Genomic DNA, 19,148 nt, shown 5'->3' on the forward strand with positions numbered 1-19,148 from the left:
CTATAGGTCGTCAGCACACATTTTCCCATTAATCTCTTCCGTGTCCCCATCTTCTTTCTTGGTCATCTTCTTCCTGATTTCTGCTCGGCTATGCTGGCTGGCGAAAAAGGTATGAGGACATTGAGAGTGTGATAGTGAATGGAGCACTAATAATAATAATAATAATAATAATAAAAACAAAAACAAAAAAAAAACCCTGAATCTCATCCAAACCGAAAGGTGCAGGAAAGGAAAAATTGAAATTGTGTCCAAATCATTTTTGGTCCATGTACTCAAGTCTAGTTAAACATTCAGTGATTAATATGCCCCCTTTAACTGCCTTGTATTGTATTATAAAAAATACAGCATGCTTTTTTTGGATGAGGCTGGCAGAGATAGTTTGAGTTTGGTAGAATTATGAATATTATGTGTTTTATTAATTTCATTATAAAATAAAAAATTAAAACCCCCTATATTATAACAGAAAAGTGTTAATTGGTTCTCTGCCTTAATAATCTTATTATTATTATTATTATCTTTTATTTATATAGCGCCAACAGTTTACGCAGCGCTTAATACAATACATAAATTCAAGGGGTCTGACGAGACAAACCGATACATTTGGTGGAGAGGACCCTGCAAGCTTACAATCTTGAGGGAATGGGGTGACAAACATAAGGCACAGAGGAAGGGTGAGAGGTGGTGTGGGGGTATCAGTGATGGGGTGAGAGGTAGTATGGTGGTCATGTCAATGACAAGGAAGTTCTAGAAGCTAAGATGGTAGATGGTAGTAGAAGTGTGGATCAGGGGGTCGCGGTGGATGGAATCTACTTGGTTTTTGCCAAGGCGTTTGACTCGGTTCCACACAATAGGTTAGTATTCAAACTGAAGGAAATTGGCCTAGATGCAAATTCTTGTTCTTGGGTAGAACATCGGCTTAGAGGTAGAGAACAGAGAGTTGTTATAAATGGTAAATTTTCAAGCTGGTCAAAAGTGGTAAGTGGTGTCCCTCAGGGTTCTGTTCTGGGACCAATTTTATTCAACATATTTATAAATGACCTGGCAGGAGGCATTGAAAGTCATGTTTCTGTGTTTGCAGATGACACAAAACTAGGTAAAGTTATACAGGGCGAGCAGGATATTAATGTGCTGCAGAGGGATCTAGATAGACTGGGGGACTGGGCACTCAAATGGCAGATGAAATTCAATGTAGATAAATGTAAAGTTATGCACTTCGGGGTAGCGAATGCACAAGCAACCTACACCCTAAACGGTAGTGAATTAGGGGTAATGACAAATGAGAAGGATTTGGGAATTGTTATAGACAACAAACTAGGCAACAATGTGCAGTGTCAGTCTGCGGTTGCTAAGGCCAGTAAGGTATTGTCGTGTATAAAAAGGGGCATCAAGTCGCGGAATAAAGATATAATTTTGCCTCTGTATAAATCAATGGTAAGGCCGCACCTTGAATATGCTGTGCAATTTTGGGCGCCTTTTCTGAAGAAGGATATCATAGCACTAGAAAGGGTGCAGAGGCGGGCTACAAAATTAATAAAAGGAATGGAGCAATATAGTTATGAAGAAAGGTTAACTAATTTAAATCTGTTTAGTTTAGAAAAACGTCGCCTCAGAGGGGATATGATAGCATTATATAAATATATTCGGGGCCAATACAAACCATTGTGTGGAAATCTGTTCATAAACAGGACTATGCATAGGACACGTGGTCATGCATTTAGACTGGAAGAAAGGAGATTTAGACTAAAGCAGAGGAAAGGGTTTTTTACAGTAAGGGCAGTAAGGATGTGGAATTCTCTGCCTGCAGAGGTAGTTTTATCAGAGTCTGTACAGACGTTTAAACTGCAACTGGATGGATACCTGGAAAAACATAATATTCAGGGATATAATCTTTAATTATGGGGAAACAGCTTATTGATCCAAGGAGAAATCTGACTGCCATTTTGGGGTCAAGAAGGAATTTTTTTCCCTGGTTAGTGCAAAATTGGAAAGAGCGAAGCCAGGGTTTTTTGCCTTCTTTTGGATCAAACAGCAACAAATTAACAGATATAGGAAAGGCTGAACTTGATGGACGCATGTCTTTTTTCAGCCTATGTAACTATGTAACTATGTAACCGGAGCAAAAGTGGTAGATGTGTTAATTTTTGCGTTTTAATCTAGGATGGTGGCCATTGAATCGAAATATCCTCTAGACTGTAAGTTTACGGACCGGTCTCTATTTACTTAACGTAAATGATCGTTTTTAATCTGTCAGTTCTAGTTTTGTCAGACTCTGAATGTATGGACTATAGGAATATATTCTAAATATATATTATATTATAAATAAAAGATAATATTCTTGATGTTTTTCAGCACGGAAACACGATCAGCACGGTCAAAGTGACAGTGTCCAGCTTACCGTGGAATGAGGAGAACTCTGGTCTCGTATATATATAAAGCTTCCGCATGAAGAGGACGTGTTGGCGGGTCACCGCCTGTTACCAGCCGCACTAAACATGTCGGTGTTTTAGCAGCAATCAAACGAGGGACTGGATTATAAACAAAACCGAACAACAAATACAGTGGTTTTTTTTTAACGTATTTATTTCATGCTTCTAGTGCCGTTCTGTACACCCAGTGCCCTCCGCGCGGTCTGCCATCTGTACCTCATCTCAAGGAGCTGCCGTGTTTGTGAGGGCGAAATGTTCACCATAAGCAGACATGGAAGTAGTTAACCCATTAAAACGGATAGTCGGCATAGAAAGTATAAATCAAGCTATTATGTGGCTTTTGTTTATATTATGACTAAAGATCTGAACAGTTTTCAATTATTACAGATTAAATGGAATATATGTATGTGCATAGATGTATAATAAATGTATGAAACGGATCAGGATTTTGTGTAGTTTTTCTCCTTAATAAAATTCCATGAACCCTGGTTGTGCCTCTCTCATCATGGAGGACATCCTTATTGATCCCACAGGTCCCCCCAGGGTTATATACGTGTGTATGCATTTGCTAACACTGTGGGTATCACACTGGGAAAAAAAGGGATCATTAAAACATATTTCACTTTGTACATGAAACATAGCAATGGGAATCAAAAAAAAAAAGAAACATAGGAATAGAGTTTGACTGCAGACTCGTATCTTCACTCAGGAGTCGGGATAACAATATGCCGATCCCATTCATATCTATATTCCCTTACTGTGTTAACCGCCACCACTCAGTCAGGACATACAGCTACATGCCATGGATTTGATGTTTTTATATCCGGAGCCATCTTGGTCAGTGGCGTAAGTACAGGGGCCGACCCTGCGACTGCTTGTCTTCTCGTGCCTTTTTTACACCATTTTGAACCCTTAATCACGTCGCTTCTTTAAATGTCACTTTATTACTCTGTTAGATTATCTTGATTAGAGTCCCCAAGGGTTTTGTTTATACTTGGCGTTCTCTTGGCAATATATATATATATATATATATATATATAATTATAATTATATATATATATACTCTACCATTCAAAAGTACGAGGTCACATAGATCTGTCTCTCTTTTTGTAAGAAAACGAATGTTGTCTATTAAAATGACATGAAATGCATCAGAAATACAGCACAGGCATCATTAATGTTATAAATGACTGAATGATTGTAGCTGTGTTCCAACGGCACGTTGTGTTTAATCCAAGTTTAAATTTAAAAGGCTAATCAATAATTAGAAAACCCCTTTTGCAATTGTTACAGCTAGACATTTATTTTCCAAGTGACCCCACATTTTAGAATGGTAGTCTGTGTGTGATATATATATATGTGTGTGTGTGTATATACCGTGTATATATATATATATATATATATATATATATATATATATATAATCACACACTACTGTTTCAGAATTATATATTGACATCATAACTGTAAGCGTTGTCTAGCCGGCTTGTCGCTGAGAGTTCCGAGCCCCGCCCTGCTATTGTGATGTAACAGATGTGCCACGCCCTTCTACTGTGACATAGTGTAGGTTATAAAAGCACTGGCCGTTAGGCCAACAGATGCTTTTGTAAGCTGACAGTACAAGATGAGGAGCATAGCTCTGGTTTTCGTTGTTACTGTTCTGATCCATGTGATCTTTACTTTGGAGATTTACACAAATAGCTGGGCTGTGCACATACCTGATGGCTCTGTAGAGGCAGAACGTATTGCACAGAAATTCGGTTTCATCAACCTTGGCCAGGTGGTGCTTGGCAGTGATTTCTACCATTTATCTCATCGTGGCATTCAAAGGAAATCCTTCAGCCCTCACTGGGGTAGAAATATTCAACTGAAAAAAGAACCCAAGGTTAGCTGGTTTGAGCAGCAGACGCTGAGGAGAAGGGAGAAAAGACAGCCTAGTATGGTTCCCACAGACCCCCTCTTCAGCTTGCAGTGGTACCTGGGTAAAAATCTTGACTTAGGCATCCAGACTGCTTGGAACCGTGGATATACCGGACGAGGCGTGGTGGTGACCGTTCTGGATGATGGGCTTGAAAAGGACCACCCCGATCTCGCATTAAACTATGATCCGGAAGCGAGTTATGATTTTAATGACGACGATCCTGACCCTCAGCCCCGATATAACTCATCTAATGAGACCAACCACGGGACCCGCTGTGCAGGCGAGGTGGCTGCGGTTGCCAATAATGATATCTGCGGCGCTGGAGTAGCATACAACGCTAGAATAGGAGGTGTGCGAATGCTGGATGGGATAGTCACAGACTTTGTTGAAGCTCAGTCGTTGAGTTTGAACCCACAGCATATTGACATTTATAGCGCCAGCTGGGGTCCCACTGATGATGGAAAGATACTGGATGGACCAGGAGTGTTGTCTTCTGAGGCTTTTTACCAAGGAATACTAAATGGCCGCCGTGGCCTTGGATCTATCTTTGTTTGGGCATCTGGAAACGGTGGCAGGAATGACAACTGCAACAGTGACGGCTACTCCAACAGTATCTACACTGTTGCTGTTGGGGGTGTCACAAATCATGGAACAGTCCCTTGTTACAGTGAGGCGTGTGCATGCAAACTTACAAGCACTTACAGCAGCGGTGGTGGTGAGGAAGAGACTTTTATCACCACTGATATACGCCACACGTGTACAGATAAACACACCGGGACTTCAGCCGCCACTCCACTTGCTGCCGGGATCCTTGCTTTGGCATTGGAGGCAAACCCAGCTCTTACATGGAGGGATATACAACATATCGTGGTAAGAGCGTCCAGTCCTGCCCACCTAATGGCTGACGATTGGGTCATAAATGGAGTGGGAAGAAAAGTGAGCCACTTTTTCGGCTACGGACTCTTGCATGCTGGACGAGTAGTGGAGCTGGCCGAAACATGGGAGACAACGCAGCCTCAAAGAAAGTGCCTCATAACAATTGTGAGCACCCCTAAAAGAGTGCATTCAGATCTGATTTTGACTTACAATGTCACTGCCTGTTCTGGGTCCCCCAATCACATAACATCCCTTGAGCATGTCCAAGCCCAAATGACCCTCAGCTACAGTCGCAGAGGTGACCTGGAAATCTATCTTACCAGTCCTATGGGCACCCGTTCTGTGCTGATGGGCAAGAGACCACATGATACCAGCACTGATGGGTACAGAGATTGGTCCTTCATGACCACACAATCTTGGGATGAAAATCCATTGGGCCTTTGGACCTTAGAATTTAGGAACAGAGGAAGCTACACCAACCACGGATTTCTACATCACGTCACGTTGATTTTGTACGGGACAGATGAACACATGATGTCCAGGAAAATCAAGAAGTCTGTCATGAGAAAGTGTCTGAGGCGGGATAGAAATGGGTCGTGCATAGAATGTTTGGCACCATATTATACCTTTGGAAAGCTCTGTCTATCTTACTGCCCTGCCAAATACTTTAAGTCTACGCAGAGAGCGGAGGTGTCAGAGCCCAGCAGCTTTCACCTTGTTCGTTCTTGTGCCGCTTGCCACCCATCCTGCTTTACGTGTAAAGGGTCGTCTGCCAATAATTGCACTTCCTGTTCCCCTTTATACGAATATAATGGAAAAGACAACTCATGCGTAAGATCTGACTCCCCAAGTGTAGACTTACAGAACGCCTCATTCATCCGGATCCCTCAAACAACATTAGTGGCAGTGATAATGAGTGCGGCCATTGTAATGGTTATGGGACCGCTGGTGGTTTTCATTCACTGGTATCTACGAAAAAGATCACGAGTAGACCCCAGTCCCGTCTGATGGGCAACCACCGTGCTCTAAATCAGATCTGGAATCTGCGCAGGGAGGAGATTTCCTTTGCTTTTGAACACTGATGAGGACAAATTCAACAAGGGAGAGTAGAGACCCAACCTGACGCGGATAGCACTGTTACACCAATAAAATTCCTTTTACTATTTGGCAAAAATACCTTTTCCTTGCTATATTTTACAAATTTAGATTTTAAGTACCTGGAAATTTTATGTTGAATAATAAAACAATTAAACCGTGCTCGCATGCTTGAAGGAAAAGCTTAGACCGATCTCAGATTTCATATCTTGTGTGGATTCCAAAACAAGAATCAAGCATTCTATAGCAATGCACATTGATTAAAGATTGGAAATACATCATTTTTATGTGACTTAATGTCACCACTGACATGTTTGGTTTTATTTTGCATTTAAGTGACTTAAAAGTTATGTAATACCCCAGATCCTTACATCACAATATAGAACGGAAAAGAAACACCTTCACGAGTGGGTAGGTCTTAAAAAATGAATATGAAATAAATTACAGTACCCTACAAATCTTGCTGCTCCCGCAGATCAACACTCCTCATAAGTGTTATAACAAATGATGTATAGGCAAAGGTCGGGGCGCATAGATATGTGGGAAAAAATAAAACAAATATAGTGTAATAAGTTAATACGAAAAAAATAAAAATAGAGATGTTTGTTGCACTCACAAATGTATTAGAAATAGAAAGCTCGTCAAAAATCCATACTTTCTTTCGTCTTAGGAGCTTCTGTGTAGAAGATAAGAAACGAAATAGTGCAATAAAAAAGATATTGTTTAATGAATATAGATTAAAAACTTACAAACAAGTAGGCATAACAACTGGGTTATGCGTAAGAGCAGTGTCCTTTATAAAGATAAGTGGATGATCATCAAGTCCATGTAAAGTCCAGGTTTTCAATAGTTGTAAAGTTTTCCAAAATATCTCAACGCGTTTCACCAATTCTGGCTTCCTCAGGAGAAAATTTAAGAAATCAATCTGTATCCTGTCTGTGTTTTCGCGGTTCTTTTAAAGGTCCCGGCTCGCCGTCTTGTTCTATTTGCGTCATTTCGACGTCATCACGTTTAGTCTTTTTTCTTTTTTCTTTTCTTTTTTAATTCCTCAGGATGAAATAACGGCAGATGTTGTGGAACCCTCTGTTTCATTCTGTCAACGGGACTCGTAGTCGGCAGTATTCGTAAATCGGTAAGTGTGTAAAATAGATTTATACAGTTAAAAACATGACATATAGAATGTTTTTCATTTAACTATCTTTTCTAGTTACAGGGATATATCGGCAGAGCATCAAGGGACCAACAGAAGGAAAGACAGACAGGCTGATTCAAGATAGAAGACATCTGTGTATGTGGTTTGGCATCCGTCCAAACCTCAATAGGCAAGTGAAACAATGTAGCAACTTAGTAACAATATTAATTGGTACCAATTTAAAGATCCAATGTATTCAGTGAATGTATTTTTATTTTCTTAGGAATCTATCCTGTTGGACAGAACTCCCACACGAAAGAAGACATAAGAGAGAGATGTAGAAGAAAGTATTCTGATTGTACTCTCGCTAATTGATTAATTGAATGCTGTCACGATTATGTTACTGATATCCATCTGTTCTGTGGTTGAACAATTAACCTTCAGATGGAACAAACATGGTGTAAAAATGATGTTATTAAAAGAGAGAAATCTTGTAAAAATATTGTTTAAAAATCATGTGTATAAAATCGTGTATATAAAAAGTATATGAATAAAAACGCTTATATGCAATTTTAATTAGTATGTGTGATAAAATATGTTGTAAATAAAAACTTAATAAAATAAATATAATTTAAAAAAGAAAAAATAAATTTTGATTGTTTGAAAAGGGAATTAATACACAAAAAATGAATGGATTCACAAAAAAATGGATATATCGAATTCTACATTCAATCCGTCTTTCTTGTAGGTTTGAAATTTATATATCCATTCAGTTTCTTTTCTTGATAGCATATCTTTTACATCTCCTCCCCGCCAGTGGGGGGATACTAAATCTATCCCTATTACTTTAAAATCGGAAAACGAGAATTTATTACATTTTATACAGTGTCTTGGGACATCTATATTCATTAAACAATATCGTTTTTATTGCACTATTTCGTTTCTTATCTTCTACACAGAAGCTCCTAAGACGAAAGAAAGTATGGATTTTTGACGAGCTTTCTATTTCTAATACACTTGTGAGTGCAACAAACATCTCTATTTTTATTTTTATCCTTACATCACATACAGAAAAATATTTTGTTATATCTTACAGAAAATATATTTTGAGCATGAATGTCTATGTGTAAGGGTGAGTGAGCATTGATAAAGTATTATATATTGGAAACAATATTTATTTTATTCAACAATCGTTTTGCTTCAGATAATAAACATATAGACAGTGTTATGAGAATCCACACGAATTCCGTACACAAAACAGATAAATGAAAAAGCGACAGATCACGAACAGTAGCGTAATCGCTGCCAGGAATAAAGATGGCGGGTGCGCATTGCTATTGGGAGGACGTGTCATCAGTTCTGACCAATAATGAGCGAGCATTCAGCCGCTAGAATGCGTGGACCAATCCCAGCGCTCTTTTCTCGCCAGTTGAGCAGGAAGCAGGAAGCGACGTTGTGTCAGAATGCTGTGAGGGACTCCGGTACGAGTGACAGGACATGAACCCGCTCCTGCTCCCTGTGTGTTTGGGGTTCGTGGTCGCCCCGCCGGTACAGAATGCCAAGGAGAGCCGGTTTAGTGAGCAGGTGACCGCATGCCTTTATGTTTAAATGGGCCGGTGTTGGGGCTCTTGGAAGTCTGTAGTACCGCCAAATACCTTTATTCTGCATCCGCGCTACCGGCTGTCACAGGTTTCACCTGCACATTCACACTCATTTGTAATGTTCGTGTTTGCGTGAATTAGTAATTATATGGCGTCATTAGAGCTCATTTATGTCATAAGAGAACTGAAACATGGTACATGCTAACAGGGAGGATAAAAAGGAAGGCCGTAGGCCGTAGACTATAATAAAAGGGGCATAAAAAGTGATTTTTTTTTGAATTTTTATAAACCCTACATCTTAAAGTTTTAAGACTATTACATTCCTCTTAGGATGTCCTCCTTCTAATAGGAATGTTTTGCTATAATTCTTGTGTCCCGGAGTAACACGAGCACTTTGTATGGTCAGGAGATTGTTGTCTACACCCGTGTAGTTTACGGTGTTGCCGTGTTGTTACTGTTATGTCGGCCGTGTGGAGATGTATGCGGGTCCGCGCCTGTGTGCGCCGCTGGAGATAGCGGTTTGTGTGATCATTAGAGGAGGTTCTGGGTCCCTGACCGTTATTCACAGTTAGTGTGCCAGAAGGGGTCCGCGATGTGTCTGTTCCAGATATTCTATTATAGTGCTTGTTTTTTTTTCCTTCTTTTAAGGATCGACATTATTATGTATCTCCAGTGCTGAGTGTACTTTTGTTTTGTTTTATTATGTTCTGTGGTCAGTATGGCTAGCAGGTAATCTCTTTAGTGCCGACAGATTATACTTCCAGGAGGTCTGCCCTTTCCCATCTTTCTCTGGGTTTAGATGAAGAGCTGGTATTCTTTTTTGGTGATTTTTAATGGAATAACTCTTGAGGCTCTTTATCTCACCCATCTTTCCTGCGTTCCAACGGCACGTTGTGTTTGCTAATCCAAGTTTAAAAGGCTAATCAATCGTTAAAAAAACCTTTTGCAATTGATACATGAAAGTGACCCCACATTTTGGGTCTTCTAATCGGGGTCGTCTTCTAATCAGACCTCAAATAGAGGTCTGATTATGAGACTAAGATCCAGATCCCCCGCACCGCTGCAGGGGACCTGGATCCTCCTGTCTCCCCCCCCATACACACACTTACCGGTGCTTCCTGCTGTGTTGCCGGGGCAGCGATCCGCGTACACAACGTCCGCTGCAGCCGGAAGGAGGTGTGGCTAGCAGCGGGGGTTGTCTGCGTCCGTCGCGTATACCTTCCCCGGCTGTCAGAGATCAGAGTTCCTCGCACCGGTGCGGGGAACTCTGATCTCTGACAGCCAGGGAAGCTATATGAGACGGACGCAGACAAACCCCGCTGCCAACAAACCCCGCTGCAGCGGAAGGAGATGTTAACCCGCTGCCCCGGCAAAACAGCAGGAAATTGGAAGCACCGGTAAGTAAGTAAGTGTGTGTGTGTGTGTGTGTGTGTTAAATGGGGGCATAGGGCATTTCTGGAATGCCTTATACCCCTATATGCCACTCTGGCACTTAGGGGGTTAAAAAGCATATTATGGGGCAGAGTGGCATATAGGGAGGTATAAGGCATTTCACCTCCCTATATGCCACTCTGCCCCATAATATGCCTTTTAACCCCCTAAATGCCAGAGTGGCATATAGGGGTATAAGGCATTTCTGGAGGCAGAGTGCTCTATACAATGCCTTTTAACTCCCTTAATTCCACTCTGCCTCCTGGAATGCCTTATACCTCCCTATATGCCACTCTGCCCCATAATATGCATTTTAACCCCCTAAATGCCAGAGTGGCATTTAGGGGTATAAGGCATTTCTGGAGGCAGAGTGGCACATAGGGGGTCAAAAGGCATACCATGGGGCACAGTGGCATATAGAGGGTTAAAAGGCATATCATGGGCCACAGTGCCATATTGGAGTGGCAAGCCTGGGGGCAGATGTGCGTAACTGGGGGACAGGTTGGAAAATACAAGGAAATAAAAACAAAAAAAATATTTTTCTCAATCATAGCTTTATAAAAAAAATAGTTTACATGAATTAACATTTTCTGGTAAAACTTTTTTCCTTTAGGGTCGTCTTATATTCAGGCTTTTTCTTTTTTTCCTAAATTAATATTCAGATTTGGGGGGTCGTCTTATAATCAGGGTCGTCTTATAATCGAGCAAATGCGGTAGTTAGATTAGATGGAATTATTATTACCCTTTATCTGTTCAGAGAAAGAAATTAAGATGCGCTGTACAATTAAATTGGAGCAGTTAACACATTAGTAGTTGAGAACCCTGCATGTGAGCCATTATCACCCTTTATAGCATTTTAAACAATTGCTGTGTTTTAGGGAGTGACAGATGAATGATTAAATGTTAAATGGTTAAATGTCCAATGTAATAAGATGTTTTGTGTTTTTTTCTGGAGTCAAACTAAGTGAAATTATATCTTTTTTTTTTTTCCCCTACGGAATGACAGCACTGGGTCAGTGTTCATAGGAATAAAACGTAGATTTTGGTACACACATACTTAGTACAGTCACAGGTTCTAAGAGTCAGATTAAGTGAAAATATAGCTGTGTGCTAGAGAATGACAGATGAATCCCTATAGGGTATAATAAGAGAAAATAAGTTGTTTCACTGCCGAAACGCTGTGGCATATCCTATAGGTCGTCAGCACACATTTTCCCATTAATCTCTTCCGTGTCCCCATCTTCTTTCTTGGTCATCTTCTTCCTGATTTCTGCTCGGCTATGCTGGCTGGCGAAAAAGGTATGAGGACATTGAGAGTGTGATAGTGAATGGAGCACTAATAATAATAATAATAATAATAATAAAAACAAAAACAAAAAAAAAACCCTGAATCTCATCCAAACCGAAAGGTGCAGGAAAGGAAAAATTGAAATTGTGTCCAAATCATTTTTGGTCCATGTACTCAAGTCTAGTTAAACATTCAGTGATTAATATGCCCCCTTTAACTGCCTTGTATTGTATTATAAAAAATACAGCATGCTTTTTTTGGATGAGGCTGGCAGAGATAGTTTGAGTTTGGTAGAATTATGAATATTATGTGTTTTATTAATTTCATTATAAAATAAAAAATTAAAACCCCCTATATTATAACAGAAAAGTGTTAATTGGTTCTCTGCCTTAATAATCTTATTATTATTATTATTATCTTTTATTTATATAGCGCCAACAGTTTACGCAGCGCTTAATACAATACATAAATTCAAGGGGTCTGACGAGACAAACCGATACATTTGGTGGAGAGGACCCTGCAAGCTTACAATCTTGAGGGAATGGGGTGACAAACATAAGGCACAGAGGAAGGGTGAGAGGTGGTGTGGGGGTATCAGTGATGGGGTGAGAGGTAGTATGGTGGTCATGTCAATGACAAGGAAGTTCTAGAAGCTAAGATGGTAGATGGTAGTAGAAGTGTGGATCAGGGGGTCGCGGTGGATGGAATCTACTTGGTTTTTGCCAAGGCGTTTGACTCGGTTCCACACAATAGGTTAGTATTCAAACTGAAGGAAATTGGCCTAGATGCAAATTCTTGTTCTTGGGTAGAACATCGGCTTAGAGGTAGAGAACAGAGAGTTGTTATAAATGGTAAATTTTCAAGCTGGTCAAAAGTGGTAAGTGGTGTCCCTCAGGGTTCTGTTCTGGGACCAATTTTATTCAACATATTTATAAATGACCTGGCAGGAGGCATTGAAAGTCATGTTTCTGTGTTTGCAGATGACACAAAACTAGGTAAAGTTATACAGGGCGAGCAGGATATTAATGTGCTGCAGAGGGATCTAGATAGACTGGGGGACTGGGCACTCAAATGGCAGATGAAATTCAATGTAGATAAATGTAAAGTTATGCACTTCGGGGTAGCGAATGCACAAGCAACCTACACCCTAAACGGTAGTGAATTAGGGGTAATGACAAATGAGAAGGATTTGGGAATTGTTATAGACAACAAACTAGGCAACAATGTGCAGTGTCAGTCTGCGGTTGCTAAGGCCAGTAAGGTATTGTCGTGTATAAAAAGGGGCATCAAGTCGCGGAATAAAGATATAATTTTGCCTCTGTATAAATCAATGGTAAGGCCGCACCTTGAATATGCTGCGCAATTTTGGGCGCCTTTTCTGAAGAAGGATATCATAGCACTAGAAAGGGTGCAGAGGCGGGCTACAAAATTAATAAAAGGAATGGAGCAATATAGTTATGAAGAAAGGTTAACTAATTTAAATCTGTTTAGTTTAGAAAAACGTCGCCTCAGAGGGGATATGATAGCATTATATAAATATATTCGGGGCCAATACAAACCATTGTGTGGAAATCTGTTCATAAACAGGACTATGCATAGGACACGTGGTCATGCATTTAGACTGGAAGAAAGGAGATTTAGACTAAAGCAGAGGAAAGGGTTTTTTACAGTAAGGGCAGTAAGGATGTGGAATTCTCTGCCTGCAGAGGTAGTTTTATCAGAGTCTGTACAGACGTTTAAACTGCAACTGGATGGATACCTGGAAAAACATAATATTCAGGGATATAATCTTTAATTATGGGGAAACAGCTTATTGATCCAAGGAGAAATCTGACTGCCATTTTGGGGTCAAGAAGGAATTTTTTTCCCTGGTTAGTGCAAAATTGGAAAGAGCGAAGCCAGGGTTTTTTGCCTTCTTTTGGATCAAACAGCAACAAATTAACAGATATAGGAAAGGCTGAACTTGATGGACGCATGTCTTTTTTCAGCCTATGTAACTATGTAACTATGTAACCGGAGCAAAAGTGGTAGATGTGTTAATTTTTGCGTTTTAATCTAGGATGGTGGCCATTGAATCGAAATATCCTCTAGACTGTAAGTTTACGGACCGGTCTCTATTTACTTAACGTAAATGATCGTTTTTAATCTGTCAGTTCTAGTTTTGTCAGACTCTGAATGTATGGACTATAGGAATATATTCTAAATATATATTATATTATAAATAAAAGATAATATTCTTGATGTTTTTCAGCACGGAAACACGATCAGCACGGTCAAAGTGACAGTGTCCAGCTTACCGTGGAATGAGGAGAACTCTGGTCTCGTATATATATAAAGCTTCCGCATGAAGAGGACGTGTTGGCGGGTCACCGCCTGTTACCAGCCGCACTAAACATGTCGGTGTTTTAGCAGCAATCAAACGAGGGACTGGATTATAAACAAAACCGAACAACAAATACAGTGGGTTTTTTTTAACGTATTTATTTCATGCTTCTAGTGCCGTTCTGTACACCCAGTGCCCTCCGCGCGGTCTGCCATCTGTACCTCATCTCAAGGAGCTGCCGTGTTTGTGAGGGCGAAATGTTCACCATAAGCAGACATGGAAGTAGTTAACCCATTAAAACGGATAGTCGGCATAGAAAGTATAAATCAAGCTATTATGTGGCTTTTGTTTATATTATGACTAAAGATCTGAACAGTTTTCAATTATTACAGATTAAATGGAATATATGTATGTACTACATGTCTGTGCATAGATGTATAATAAATGTATGAAACGGATCAGGATTTTGTGTAGTTTTTCTCCTTAATAAAATTCCATGAACCCTGGTTGTGCCTCTCTCATCATGGAGGACATCCTTATTGATCCCACAGGTCCCCCCAGGGTTATATACGTGTGTATGCATTTGCTAACACTGTGGGTATCACACTGGGAAAAAAAGGGATCATTAAAACATATTTCACTTTGTACATGAAACATAGCAATGGGAATCAAAAAAAAAAAGAAACATAGGAATAGAGTTTGACTGCAGACTCGCATCTTCACTCAGGAGTCGGGATAACAATATGCCGATCCCATTCATATCTATATTCCCTTACTGTGTTAACCGCCACCACTCAGTCAGGACATACAGCTACATGCCATGGATTTGATGTTTTTATATCCGGAGCCATCTTGGTCAGTGGCGTAAGTACAGGGGCCGACCCTGCGACTGCTTGTCTTCTCGTGCCTTTTTTACACCATTTTGAACCCTTAATCACGTCGCTTCTTTAAATGTCACTTTATTACTCTGTTAGATTATCTTGATTAGAGTCCCCAAGGGTTTTGTTTATACTTGGCGTTCTCTTGGCAATATATATATATATATATATATATATAATTATAATTATATATATATATACTCTACCATTCAAAAGTACGAGGTCACATAGATCTGTCTCTCTTTTTGTAAGAAAACGAATGTTGTCTATTAAAATGACATGAAATGCATCAGAAATACAGCACAGGCATCATTAATGTTATAAATGACTGAATGATTGTAGCTGTGTTCCAACGGCACGTTGTGTTTAATCCAAGTTTAAATTTAAAAGGCTAATCAATAATTAGAAAACCCCTTTTGCAATTGTTACAGCTAGACATTTATTTTCCAAGTGACCCCACATTTTAGAATGGTAGTCTGTGTGTGATATATATATATGTGTGTGTGTGTATATACCGTGTATATATATATATATATATATATATATATAATCACACACTACTGTTTCAGAATTATATATTGACATCATAACTGTAAGCGTTGTCTAGCCGGCTTGTCGCTGAGAGTTCCGAGCCCCGCCCTGCTATTGTGATGTAACAGATGTGCCACGCCCTTCTACTGTGACATAGTGTAGGTTATAAAAGCACTGGCCGTTAGGCCAACAGATGCTTTTGTAAGCTGACAGTACAAGATGAGGAGCATAGCTCTGGTTTTCGTTGTTACTGTTCTGATCCATGTGATCTTTACTTTGGAGATTTACACAAATAGCTGGGCTGTGCACATACCTGATGGCTCTGTAGAGGCAGAACGTATTGCACAGAAATTCGGTTTCATCAACCTTGGCCAGGTGGTGCTTGGCAGTGATTTCTACCATTTATCTCATCGTGGCATTCAAAGGAAATCCTTCAGCCCTCACTGGGGTAGAAATATTCAACTGAAAAAAGAACCCAAGGTTAGCTGGTTTGAGCAGCAGACGCTGAGGAGAAGGGAGAAAAGACAGCCTAGTATGGTTCCCACAGACCCCCTCTTCAGCTTGCAGTGGTACCTGGGTAAAAATCTTGACTTAGGCATCCAGACTGCTTGGAACCGTGGATATACCGGACGAGGCGTGGTGGTGACCGTTCTGGATGATGGGCTTGAAAAGGACCACCCCGATCTCGCATTAAACTATGATCCGGAAGCGAGTTATGATTTTAATGACGACGATCCTGACCCTCAGCCCCGATATAACTCATCTAATGAGACCAACCACGGGACCCGCTGTGCAGGCGAGGTGGCTGCGGTTGCCAATAATGATATCTGCGGCGCTGGAGTAGCATACAACGCTAGAATAGGAGGTGTGCGAATGCTGGATGGGATAGTCACAGACTTTGTTGAAGCTCAGTCGTTGAGTTTGAACCCACAGCATATTGACATTTATAGCGCCAGCTGGGGTCCCACTGATGATGGAAAGATACTGGATGGACCAGGAATGTTGTCTTCTGAGGCTTTTTACCAAGGAATACTAAATGGCCGCCGTGGCCTTGGATCTATCTTTGTTTGGGCATCTGGAAACGGTGGCAGGAATGACAACTGCAACAGTGACGGCTACTCCAACAGTATCTACACTGTTGCTGTTGGGGGTGTCACAAATCATGGAACAGTCCCTTGTTACAGTGAGGCGTGTGCATGCAAACTTACAAGCACTTACAGCAGCGGTGGTGGTGAGGAAGAGACTTTTATCACCACTGATATACGCCACACGTGTACAGATAAACACACCGGGACTTCAGCCGCCACTCCACTTGCTGCCGGGATCCTTGCTTTGGCATTGGAGGCAAACCCAGCTCTTACATGGAGGGATATACAACATATCGTGGTAAGAGCGTCCAGTCCTGCCCACCTAATGGCTGACGATTGGGTCATAAATGGAGTGGGAAGAAAAGTGAGCCACTTTTTCGGCTACGGACTCTTGCATGCTGGACGAGTAGTGGAGCTGGCCGAAACATGGGAGACAACGCAGCCTCAAAGAAAGTGCCTCATAACAATTGTGAGCACCCCTAAAAGAGTGCATTCAGATCTGATTTTGACTTACAATGTCACTGCCTGTTCTGGGTCCCCCAATCACATAACATCCCTTGAGCATGTCCAAGCCCAAATGACCCTCAGCTACAGTCGCAGAGGTGACCTGGAAATCTATCTTACCAGTCCTATGGGCACCCGTTCTGTGCTGATGGGCAAGAGACCACATGATACCAGCACTGATGGGTACAGAGATTGGTCCTTCATGACCACACAATCTTGGGATGAAAATCCATTGGGCCTTTGGACCTTAGAATTTAGGAACAGAGGAAGCTACACCAACCACGGATTTCTACATCACGTCACGTTGATTTTGTACGGGACAGATGAACACATGATGTCCAGGAAAATCAAGAAGTCTGTCATGAGAAAGTGTCTGAGGCGGGATAGAAATGGGTCGTGCATAGAATGTTTGGCACCATATTATACCTTTGGAAAGCTCTGTCTATCTTACTGCCCTGCCAAATACTTTAAGTCTACGCAGAGAGCGGAGGTGTCAGAGCCCAGCAGCTTTCACCTTGTTCGTTCTTGTGCCGCTTGCCACCCATCCTGCTTTACGTGTAAAGGGTCGTCTGCCAATAATTGCACTTCCTGTTCCCCTTTATACGAATATAATGGAAAAGACAACTCATGCGTAAGATCTGACTCCCCAAGTGTAGACTTACAGAACGCCTCATTCATCCGGATCCCTCAAACAACATTAGTGGCAGTGATAATGAGTGCGGCCATTGTAATGGTTATGGGACCGCTGGTGGTTTTCATTCACTGGTATCTACGAAAAAGATCACGAGTAGACCCCAGTCCCGTCTGATGGGCAACCACCGTGCTCTAAATCAGATCTGGAATCTGCGCAGGGAGGAGATTTCCTTTGCTTTTGAACACTGATGAGGACAAATTCAACAAGGGAGAGTAGAGACCCAACCTGACGCGGATAGCACTGTTACACCAATAAAATTCCTTTTACTATTTGGCAAAAATACCTTTTCCTTGCTATATTTTACAAATTTAGATTTTAAGTACCTGGAAATTTTATGTTGAATAATAAAACAATTAAACCGTGCTCGCATGCTTGAAGGAAAAGCTTAGACCGATCTCAGATTTCATATCTTGTGTGGATTCCAAAACAAGAATCAAGCATTCTATAGCAATGCACATTGATTAAAGATTGGAAATACATCATTTTTATGTGACTTAATGTCACCACTGACATGTTTGGTTTTATTTTGCATTTAAGTGACTTAAAAGTTATGTAATACCCCAGATCCTTACATCACAATATAGAACGGAAAAGAAACACCTTCACGAGTGGGTAGGTCTTAAAAAATGAATATGAAATAAATTACAGTACCCTACAAATCTTGCTGCTCCCGCAGATCAACACTCCTCATAAGTGTTATAACAAATGATGTATAGGCAAAGGTCGGGGCGCATAGATATGTGGGAAAAAATAAAACAAATATAGTGTAATAAGTTAATACGAAAAAAATAAAAATAGAGATGTTTGTTGCACTCACAAATGTATTAGAAATAGAAAGCTCGTCAAAAATCCATACTTTCTTTCGTCTTAGGAGCTTCTGTGTAGAAGATAAGAAACGAAATAGTGCAATAAAAAAGATATTGTTTAATGAATATAGATTAAAAACTTACAAACAAGTAGGCATAACAACTGGGTTATGCGTAAGAGCAGTGTCCTTTATAAAGATAAGTGGATGATCATCAAGTCCATGTAAAGTCCAGGTTTTCAATAGTTGTAAAGTTTTCCAAAATATCTCAACGCGTTTCACCAATTCTGGCTTCCTCAGGAGAAAATTTAAGAAATCAATCTGTATCCTGTCTGTGTTTTCGCGGTTCTTTTAAAGGTCCCGGCTCGCCGTCTTGTTCTATTTGCGTCATTTCGACGTCATCACGTTTAGTCTTTTTTCTTTTTTCTTTTCTTTTTTAATTCCTCAGGATGAAATAACGGCAGATGTTGTGGAACCCTCTGTTTCATTCTGTCAACGGGACTCGTAGTCGGCAGTATTCGTAAATCGGTAAGTGTGTAAAATAGATTTATACAG

The 19,148-nt window shown here is 40.6% G+C and overlaps 2 pseudogenes; both read left to right on the forward strand.

The window, feature by feature from the left end:
- Window positions 1-4,050: 4,050 nt before the first annotated feature.
- LOC149281624 (proprotein convertase subtilisin/kexin type 4 pseudogene) lies at window positions 4,051-7,430 on the forward strand (annotated as a pseudogene).
- An 8,291-nt stretch (window positions 7,431-15,721) lies between these two features.
- Window positions 15,722-19,051, forward strand: LOC149281625 (proprotein convertase subtilisin/kexin type 4 pseudogene; annotated as a pseudogene).
- Window positions 19,052-19,148: the final 97 nt, after the last annotated feature.

This window comes from Sceloporus occidentalis, unplaced genomic scaffold (genome assembly GCF_023333645.1).
Source record: "Sceloporus occidentalis isolate IW3139 unplaced genomic scaffold, rSceOcc1.0.p SCAF_130, whole genome shotgun sequence".
In the NCBI taxonomy this organism is placed as follows: Eukaryota; Metazoa; Chordata; class Lepidosauria; order Squamata; family Phrynosomatidae; genus Sceloporus; species Sceloporus occidentalis.